An 11391-nucleotide genomic window follows, 5' to 3' on the forward strand; every position below is an offset into this window, starting at 1 on the left:
ACCAGCTGCTGCTTCTCTGACACTTTTCACAATAAAAGGATTATGTGGTTCAATTTATGGAACATGAGCAGCCCCATATTTATCCAAAAAGTATCCAACTTACTCTCCTAATACAGATAATAAAAGAGCTTCAGGTCTTCTCAGGAGACCTTCAGGCTAAGATTAGTGAAATACAGCAAGCTGCTCTATCATGACTCCTATTTCTCCCCAGCTCTCTGGAATGTCTGGATGTCATTGTTATAAATATACAGATACCAAATACAATCAAAATATCAAAACAGTGGTGACCTCACTCATTTTTTCTAATGATATAACAAATTATATTAATATTTTTTAGCTAAAATTACTTTTATAGCCTACCCAAATTTATTTAACTTTATAGATGTAAGGTACAAGCACTTAACACAAATTTGGTCAAGAATGAATATGAGGCTAAGCAGAAAATGTAATATTTTAAAGGTCTTTGCCTGAAATCTTAATCATCATCTTTTAAAAAAGCATATTCTTTGGGTATTCCAGAACATTCATAAAGTAGGAAAAACCTCTTTCTGAATTTTCAGATTTGCTTTTAAAAAGGAAGACCTAGGTTCTACTTTATATTAACAACCACTGCACACACCTCTGCAATTTTCCTTTTACTGAATTCTGTTAGCCTTAACTTATAGTCCCACACTTTACAAACCATAAGGTAAGATAGTTTTCTACTGACTACATTTGTTTCTAATAGATTTCAAGTAGAAAAATTAATACAAAAACCTGAACAGAGAAAATACAAGTAAAGAAAATGAAATAAAAATTAAAGATTCCCCTAAAAGTAAAATCCAGGACCAGGTGGTTTTACTAGTGATTTCTACCAAACTTTTAAAGACAAATAGCTTCTCATACCCTTCCAAAAAAGTTCAAAAGGCTTCCAAATACATTTTATGAGGCCATATCACACTGCATATCATCATGAATAAAAGAAAACTATAGATCAATAGATTAACATAGACACAAAAATTCTCAACACAATCTTAACAAATCAAACTCAACAATGCACTGAAGAATCATACAACATGACCAAGTAGCATTTATTCCAGGGACAAAGAATGGTAAAACATTCAAAAATAGATCAGTGTAATTCACATCAACAAAAGGAAAGCTTTATTTAAAAAAAAAAGTAGGGGCCCTCCATGGAGGCACAGTGGATTAAAGCACAGCACTAAGAAGCTAAAGCCACTTCAACTTGAGTACAGTTCCCCGCCCTGGGAGGTGATCCACATGGTACAGCAGACCTCTCTCCTGACCTATCCGCTGCTCCCCTCTGCAGTATACTTCATCACTTGGCCTGTTCTGCTCCCCACTCTGTCTCTGGTAAATCCTCTCACTGCCCCTGCAACTCTGGCCTATTCTGTATACATAAAAAAATAATTCTTTTTTTAAAAAAAGTATACCTATAGAATATTCAGAAAACATTTAATAAGTCAAATTCTAGTTATAATTTTTTTAAGATTAAGAAGATAGGAAGAGATGGAACATGCGTCAACATAATATTGGGTTGTCTGAAAAGTCATGACATGTTTTTTTCTAAGTTTTTCAAGCAAAAATGCATCATGACTTTCCCAACAGCTCAATAAAAGTTATGTATGATAAATCCACAGCTAACATCATTCTCAATAGTGAAAAATTTAAGCTTTCTCTGCTAAGATCTGAATATCCACTTTCACCACTACTATTCAAAATAATATTGAAAGTCCTAGGTAGAATAACTAGATAAGCAAAGATATACAAGGAAAACACATGTAAAAGCAAAAGTAAAGAGATATTTACAGATAACATACTAATGTATATAGAACAAAACAACACTAAAAGAAAATTAATTGAAACAATAAATCAGTAACTTGGCAGGCTACAAAATCAATTTTTTAAAAAATCAGTTTTTTTCCTATAAACAACAAACAAGAAGAGATAGAAATCAATAAGACAGTCTCATTTACAATTGCATCAAAAAAAATTAAATATCAAGGAGCAAACTTAACAAAGGGATAAGGGCCCTGTACAATGAAAACTAGAATATATTATTTAAGAAAATAGAAAAAGACACAAAGAAATGGAAAGATATTCCCTGTTCATGAATCAGAAGAATTAGCATTGTTAAATGGTCTATCCAAAGTAATATACAGCTTCAATGCATCCCTATCAAAGTTTCAATGATATTCATCAAAGAAATAAGGTAAACATTACTGAAATTCCACAAAAGATCCTGAATAGCCAACAATACTGAGCAAAAAATAAATAAATAAAAGTGAAGGATTCTCACTCCCAGCATCCAAATGTCCTACAAAGCTCTAGTAATCAAAATGGTATGGTACTAGAATAAAAATGAACACACAAATCAATGGGATATAAATGAGAATGCAAAAATAAACCCATAATATATTGTCAGTTAGTATATGACAGTGGAGCCAAGTATATAAATGGAGAAAGGAAAGTCTCTGAAGAAGTGGAGACTATAATTGGGAAAACCCAACAACAACATATAAAAGAATGAAACTAGTTCTCACATCATCTACTAAAATTAACTCAAAATGAATAAAAGACTTGGATGTAATATATGAAACCATAAAATGCATAGAAGAAACCCTAGAGAAAAAGAAAGAATGAGAGAGAAAGGAAGGGAGGGAGGGAGGGAGGAGAGAGGGGGAGAGAGAAGAAGGGAGGTAGGGAGGGAGGAGAGAGGGGGAGAGAGAAGAAGGGAGGTAGGAAGGAAGGAAGGAAGGAAGGAAGGAAGGAAGGAAGGAAGGGCAAGCTCACTCCATGACATAAGCTTCAGTTATGACTTTATGGATTTTCCGTAACAGCAAAAGAAAAAAAAAGCAATATAAACATAACATCCAACTAAATAGCTCCTGTGCAGTAAAAGAAAATACCACTAAATCAAAAACAACTCACCCTAAATAGAAGGAAATATGTGTACATCTCACATGTGACAAAGGCCTAATATCCAAGCGTACAGAAAAATCAAGAAAAAGAAAACAAAAATCCCAAATCAAAAAATGCACAGATCTAAATAGACACTTCTCTATAGAAGTCATGGAGTTGGCCAACAGGCACAAGAAAAACTCATGATCACTATGCAGAACTGTTATTAGAAGGCATGAAGTAGTATAACTGTACCTAGTTGGTAAAATTTTCAAATTTACTTTCCAAATACTCCTACCATTACCTAGCACTGATCATTTTTTATATCATGGGAATACATATAATATGTAATATTTTATATCATATTGTTTGTTATACATTTATATAACACTGATATTTATGCTATTACATTAAATTTGTTATAGATCATCTATACATTTAAAAATTTGCATTTCTTCATAAAGTATAATTTTTTTAGAGATTTTAATAAATTGATAACTTTTGGTAAATCCCTAAGTAGATAAAAACTTCAATGTTATTTCAACATTAACTGGTTGTTTGCTATGTTCCAAACCCTGGGTTAAGCTCTATGAATGATATATTTAATTTGAGGAGCTTCAGAGTATTCTCTTCAAATGTATGGTAAAATACAGTGGGATATTTATTTTTATGATAATTTAACCAAAGCTCAAAATAAATCTATGAAAACCCAGAAGTACTACAGAAAGTCTTATTCTGTCACAATAGTGTTTGGTTCCTACAGGAAAACTAGATCAAGTCTATGGAATTTGACATGAAGTCAAAAAAAAATCAAAGGACACACCAGAACCTTCACATTTCAAACCTAGAAGCATACCTACAATACAGTACCCCCCCAATTGTAAGAATCTGCTGTACAGTAGGCTAACTGCAGCTGTTACCATCTGCTATAGCACCCAGCATCCTAGTCTTTTTATTAAGTTTTATAAGATAATTCTTCTATATTTTATGTCTAAACTGCTCTTCATACACTTTAAAAAGGTAGTTTGTCTTTTCTCTAATTCAAAGATTTCTATTCCTTCAATCACTTTTCTCAATCCTCTTGGTCACCACTTCACCAGGCCTCCTCCTCTGGAGATATGGCCTGTGATTCTCCATAAATGTCCTTAGAATTTAGCAAATAAGGGCTTCCTGGTGGACTGAGGGTTAAATCTCAGCCCTACCACCTCAGTATGGCACAGCAGACCTCTCCTGTTTTGCCCACTGCTCCCCTCAGCAGTGTATTTCAGTAAATCCACCTGTTACTCCCCACTCTGTCTCTGCTGAATCCTCTCCCTCTCTCTCTCTCTCCACCCCACTCCCTCCCTCTGTAAGTGAGCAATGTCTGTGAAAATTCTCCTTATTCTTCATTGTCATAACACTATCTTCTCATTTCTTAACTCCCGTTATCCTTTGACAATCAAAACCACTTACATGTTACCCATTTTTTAAAAAATTCAAAGACTGTTGGGTCTTTAGTTGGTAGCTGTACAAAACATAAGAAAAGTAAAGTTAAAAAATTAATAAAGCATGCATTCTTCTTGGTTTACACATTATTACTGAACTGTGACATTTCAGTTTAAAAACTCTTTTTGGCGGTCCTCCCTGGTGGCGCAGCGGGTTAAAGCACTGCACTGAGAAACTAAAGCCACTTCCTCATGAGTTCGATCCCCGCCTGCCCGGAGGTGACCACATGGCGTGGCAGACCTCTCCTGGCCCGCCCGCTGCTCCCCTCAGCAGTGTACTTCGTCCATCTGCCTGTTCTGCTTCCCGCTCTGTCTCTGGTGAATCCTCTCACCCTCCGTATCTCTGGCCTGTACCCCAGTTCTGTATGAATAAATAAATAAATCTTAAAAAAAAAAAAAAAAACTCTTTTTGGCTTCCTTCTATCTAGGTCAACACTGTCAAATGGCACTGCAAAGCAAAGTACAAATGTGATTTTAAGTTATGTAATGACCACATTAAAATAGATAAAATTGGCCCTCTCTGGTGGCGCAGTGGGTTAAAGCACTGCACTAAGATGCTTAAGCCACTTCCGCATGAGTTTGATCCCCACCTGCCCTGGAGGTGACCACATGGCGTGGCAGACCTCTCCTGACCCACGAGCTGCTCCCCTCAGCAGTGTACTTCGTCGATCTGCCTGTTCTGCTCCCCACTCTGTCCCTGGTGAATCCTCTCACCCACTGCATCTCTGGCCTGTACCCCAGTTCAGTATGCACAAATAAATAAGACTTAAAAAAAATAGATAAAATTAATTTTAATAATTTACTGAACAGAGTGTACCCAAAGTATTATTTCAATATGTAATCAACACAACAATTACTAGAGAGAGTTGAATCTTTTTTTATGTTAAGAAATTTAATGTATAGTTTACATTTATAACACATTTCAATTCAATATTAAATATTTGATAGGTTTTCAGGTTTCATAAGAATAAAGTCAAAAAGTAGACTCACAAATCCAAGTTAGCCTGAACATAATCAAAAGTCTTCCAATAATTAAATCCAGTACCCAAATTGAAATTTAAATTAATTTACCTAAAAACAAGCATTCAATTCTTTAGTCACACTTGTCCCATGTCACAATATCTCCCCTATTTGCAGATCAGATACCCAGGTTGTATTGGGTTGAAGAGCCTCAGAAAAAGGTAGAAGGGACTTTTCAAAATGAATGGAGGGGGGCCCTCCCTGATGGTACAAGGGGGTAAGAGGCAGCACTATGAAGCTTCCCCAGCCACTGCAGCACAAGTTCCATCCCTGGCCAGGGAGCTGACTCTCATGGTGCAGCAGACCTCTCCTGTCTCCCCCACTGCTCCCCTCAACAATGTATTTCAGTACTTCTGCCTGTTCTACTCCCCTTTCACTCCCTGCATCTCTGAACTGTGCCCCAACTCTTTTATGCATAAATAAACAAACATTTAAAAATTATTTAAAATAAACAAATTAAATTAAATGATTGGAGGGGGGTAGGGAGAGGCACAGAACAGATAATCTTTCAAAATACTTCCCCAGCACAAAGATATCATACAAAATGAGTGGCTAATCAGCACTAATTAAAATTCTATCAATACTAGAAATCACATCATTAAAAAAAGAGAGAGAATCACCTCTTATGAAAAATATAGGCTCTTTCTGGGAACTCCAGTCTTCGGTTAGGATTGTAGTGCTGGGCTGGTTCTGGCTCCCTCCCCAGCACCCCAGCTTAAGACTGACAGGCATTTCTCTCATGCTCTTGAGCTGAGTTTCTGTCCCTCCTAATCTCAGATGTGATTAAATTGAATTGCTTTCTAAATCTGTTATGTAATTTGTATGTAATGCCCTTAATATTGGATTTGAATACAATTGCTGCAAGATACACTAATTGATTCGTTTAATTTTATTTTCCATCCTTTGAATTGAAGCCTTTGGGACTTACTATGTAAAGTAATATGCAAATTGGGACTTTGATGCAAGAAGACTTGGCAGTTTTTTTAAACAGGACTCAAGCATTACTTGGATTACTTAAGAGAGTAATTTCAAACAAAGCAACCTCTACTTGTCCTTCTGTGTGATTAAATTTTGATGTACACAAACATAGATACAAAACATACACAAAAATCACTAAAAATTATTTGATGATAGAGACCAAAGAACAATTTGTTTCCTCTGTGATTTTTCATCTTTAACCTTAATGCCAAAAAATAGAATAAGGTATATAACTGGCTGAGTAACTTTCCAAAGAATGGATAAGTTAGCAAATAGTTACAAAAGATAAATAGTAAGCACCTATTTTGGACTATTCATAACAGCTAACATTTTCATGCTTATTATGGAGAAGACACTCAGAATTTGATCTGGATTTTCCTACTAGGAATTCAGGCAGAGGCTTTCAGATATACATACTTGCTAACACACATTCCCTAGATCCAAGGAACTTACATTTTAAGTGTCAAATGTTGCTGTCGATAAAAGGTGCTCTAGGAATTGGAAAGAGAGAGAGAGATCATTTGAACACAAAAGAAATTTAACTTTTTATTTTCTTTATTCCTAAATTTGGTTGCTGTTGATTGCAAGTATGATTCTGTTACTAAGAGACTAATAGCCTTAATATGCAGCTAAGTTAATTTTAAAATAACTGCTCTTGGCCGTTCACTTCCTCTTTGCAAATAAATGTCATTTTTCTGGGTTCAAAGGAGAACACAAATTTCAGGCCATGAATGTAATCTCTCAGGGATTGTCACTGTTTCCAAAGTGTAGCTCCCACAATAACCGTGCTGGCAATTTCATCACTCACCACAGTTAATATATTTCAGTGTGATCAAACCATAGTTTACAGGAAATTGCTATACTATTGATGTCATGGATGAGGAAATCAGTACATGAGATAGCCAAGTGCTAGAAACCTGAGAAAATGAGAAGTCAGGGGCTGGAGCTTGTTTGCTTGTTGAGATAACATTAGCAGTGTAAGAACCACAGTCAAGATTTCAGTTTGGAGATGATGCCTAAAGGTAGAAAAACAGTCAGGAAAAGGTTTCTGTGGGTCTAAATGTCACTGAAGGAAGGAAATAGGTTTTCCCTAGAGATATGTGAAATCTCATAAGGTAAGAGCAGTGTTAGAGAGCATTTTAAATTTTTTGAGGCACAGATGTCTGTGTTTGTCCGATAGGGTTGCCATACCAAAATACCACAGTCCATTGCTTACACACACAAATATATTTCCTCACAGTTCTAGAGGGTAGGACATCCATGATCAAAGTCTATCAGGGTTCTCTGATCCTGGTAAGCAGGATCAGAGTTCTCATCCTGGAAAGCATATGGTCACCTTCTTAAAAAAAAAAAAAAAAAATCCTTTCTTGTAAGATTTTATTTTATTTATTTTTGCATGGAAGAACTTGAATACAGACCAAAGGTATGGGGGCTGAGAGGATTCATGAGAGACAGAGTAGGAAACAGAATAGGCAGCTCTACTGAAATAACTGCTGAGAGGAGCAGCAGGTGAGACAGGACAGATCTGCTGTGCCATGTGGGTCACCTCCCTGGCCAGGGATGGAACTCAGGCAACTTTTTTGAGAGGGCTATTAATTAAGGTGATAGTGCTGAGACCTAACCCCTAGGCCACCAGGGAGGTCCCTGATCACCTGTTATTGTGCTCTCATGTGGGATTTCTTTAGTATATTGCACATGGAGAAAGAAAGGTCTCTCTTCTATGGGTCACCAATCATGTCAGATTAGGGGACTCCCATTATGATTACATTTAATCTTGATTGCCTTTAATGCACTATTTTAAAAGAGTTACATAGGGTTCAACAGGTGAGTTTGGATTAGGGAGACATAATTCAACTGCAAAGTTGGATCCAGAAGTCCAACTTTGTCTTCAGATTAAGAAACTAAAACCATTCATCTTAGGCATTTTTCCCAAAACAACCAAAGCCTGAAAATGCAATGGGTACTAGGTGCCCCACACCCTAAAATAAGGGACTAAATGTACAAATTAAATGCTGAAAGATTGTGCATGACTTTCAGTTTCAAGTTACATACGAGAAGACATAAAATTTATATAGATGTGCACGATAATGGGGAGAGAGGTTTTCAATGCTAGAAAATGTTGTTCCTGAGCAGCAATGTGTCTTCTTCCCACCTCACAGGGGAGAACAGTGTGGCACGTTCTCCCCAGTGATTGGAGATGCTTCTGGCAGGGGGCACAGAGACTGAATCTGACTCTTGACATATTAATTCTAGACTTGAAAGACCACAGCTGGACTAGATTGTAACCAGAGGAATGAGAAAAGACCTACTAAAAGGATACAGCTGCCTTTGTCTCCTCGGGGCCTCTCTGGTAGTGCAAGGGTTAAAATTTCAGTGCTCTAAAGCTATCACCAGCCACTGCAATAAGAGTTCCATCCTGGCCAGGGAGCTACTCACATGGCATAGCAGACCTTACCTGTCTCACCTGCTGCTCCTCTCAGTAGTGTATTTCAGAAATTCTGCCTGTTCTGCTGCCCACTCTTCTCTGGTGAGTCCTCTCACCTCTTACATCTCTGGTTTGTACCCCAGCTCTTGTATGCATAAATTATAAAAAAAAAAAAAAAAGGTGCAACCTCAGTAAAGGAACAGGGTAACAAAGTTCAATAGTCAGAGAGTCCCAATAAAGACCTCTGTTGATTTTACTAAAGGCCCCAAGAGAGCTATGAAAAGAGCTTCTGAGTCTAGGTTACTGTATCAGCCATATGTGCTCCTTATCCCTAGCTCCTTGTTCTTCACAGCCTCCCACCCCAGAACCTGACCCAGCAGGGGTGAGAAATAGCAGTTGGCAGAATGGGGAGAAGTGGATGTCAGAAAGTACAGTGAGCACTTTGTTTTTACCTATCACATCAAAATACTTGGTTTTAAGATAGTTTTTATTTAATTGATTATCGATGCTAAATTAGTCCAGCCAAGATCAGCTTCAGATGCTACATATCTTTGCTAACTTTCATGTTCACCCAAGCAGCACTTATAGTTCTCATGATTTTGTTTATGAAATAATAAAAACCTTGACCTCAGAATAGAACTTTGAGTTAACTGAAGTTTATGTGTGAATGGTCAATCATACTTAGACACATTAGACAACTTGTTGACGAAATACCCACAAAAGAGAAAAGTTGGTAGACTAACAAACAGTGAAACAGACTTAGTTTCTAGTCTCAGATCCTTGACTAAGGAGGGTTTTGACTCAGACTTCCTATCATTAAGGAAAAAATCTTTTAAAAAAAGGCCCTCCCTAGTGGCACAACGGGTTAGGATGCAGCACTGCAAGCTAGTGTGCGCTCAGACCCTGGCCCAGGATGTGACTCACAAAGAGCAGCAGACCTCTCCTGTCCTGCCCACTGTAACCCCCAGCAGTGTACTTAGTTGATCTGCCTGTTCTGCTCCCACTCTGTCTCTGGTGAATCCTCTCACCCCCATGCACCTCTGGCTTGTACCGCAGTTCTGTGTGCATAAATAATAAATAAATAAATCTTTAAAAAAAAAAAAGAATAAAATCTTAGACTCATTGAGCTCATGGTACTATGGTTTTTAAAATTCTTTTCTAAGTTCTCCACTATCTTTCCAACAAAGAATTTTATTCGAAATCTCAAAATACCTTAGTCTTAGAAATAATACCTTAATTTAACATTTGAAGAATTGGGCACCGGAAGAGGGTCAGTGAGTTGTCCCATGTTGCACAATGAATTAGTAGCTGTGCCAACTCTCAGGAACCAAGGGCAACGATATTACAAAATACAAAGTTCCCTTTCTAGACAAGATGACATGATTTCTCAAAAACTATTATAGCTATTGACAAATAATGTCTGTAGCTACTCCTGACTGTCCCAATCTCTCTCTATTATTGTGACATATTGCAAAACTGGTTTAGCAGAGCCAGCACAGTGGTCTCTCCAGGAAACACACCTGAACGTCAAAGATAAATATAAGCTCAGAGTTAAGAGTTGAGAAACAATACTGCAAGAAAAGGAGACCCAATAAAAGATAGGGACAGCCATATTTATGTCAGATAAAATAGATTTCCAGCCTTAAAAGCAACAAGAAACAGGGATATACACTATATAACGAGTAAGGGAACAATACACGCAGGTAATAACCACTCATACACATACACGTGTGGGGGGAGTGAGGAAATCACACACTCACCTTAGACCAAGGCTGTTGAGGTGATATTTACAGTTATTTAACAGCATTTTGCTGCCCATTGGTAAAATAGTTCTGGAATGAAACTGAATGCATTGATCTTAAAGCTGCTTGTCATTTGTTATTAAGGTCTATTCAATAGCCGTAGAGTTTAGGACTTGAACAGGATTTCCTGGTTGATATTATATGCTATAATCAACTAGGATTGAGTCCTGGCATATTGATACCTATATTGGAAGTTAATCTCTGACATGTTAACCATGAATATACACTAGAGTACAGAAAGTCTCTTCAACAAATTGTGTTGGGAAAACTAGACTTTTGCATGCAAAAGAATGAAACTAGACCACTCTCTCACATCATCAACAAAAATCAAACCAAAATGGGTAAAAGACTTGGATATAAGACCAAGAACAAAACATAGGCAAGACACTCCATGACCCAGACTTCAGAGATGCCTTTGTGAATTTGTCTCCAGCAACAAGGAAATCAAAAGAGAACATAAGCAATTAGAACTAGACCAAACTAAAATGCTTCTGCACAAGAAAATGAGTCTGTCACTAAAACAAAAAGAACCCCTATTTGAGGAGGAGAAGATATTTGCATGCCATATATCTGATGAGATCTAAGTGTAACTTATGCCACTCAAAAATCCAATCAAAAAAATGGTCAGAGCCCACCCTGGTGGCGCAACAGGTTAAAACACAGCGATGAAGCTTTAGGAAGCCACTGCAGCATGCGTTCAGTCCCCGGCCAGGGAGGTGACCCACACAGTGTGGCAGACCTCTCCTGACCCACCCACTGCTCCCCTCAGCAGTGTATTTCA

The sequence above is a fragment of the Condylura cristata genome, unplaced genomic scaffold, assembly GCF_000260355.1.
Source record: "Condylura cristata isolate star-nosed mole 26May11 unplaced genomic scaffold, ConCri1.0 scaffold00012, whole genome shotgun sequence".
Lineage (NCBI taxonomy): Eukaryota > Metazoa > Chordata > Mammalia > Eulipotyphla > Talpidae > Condylura > Condylura cristata.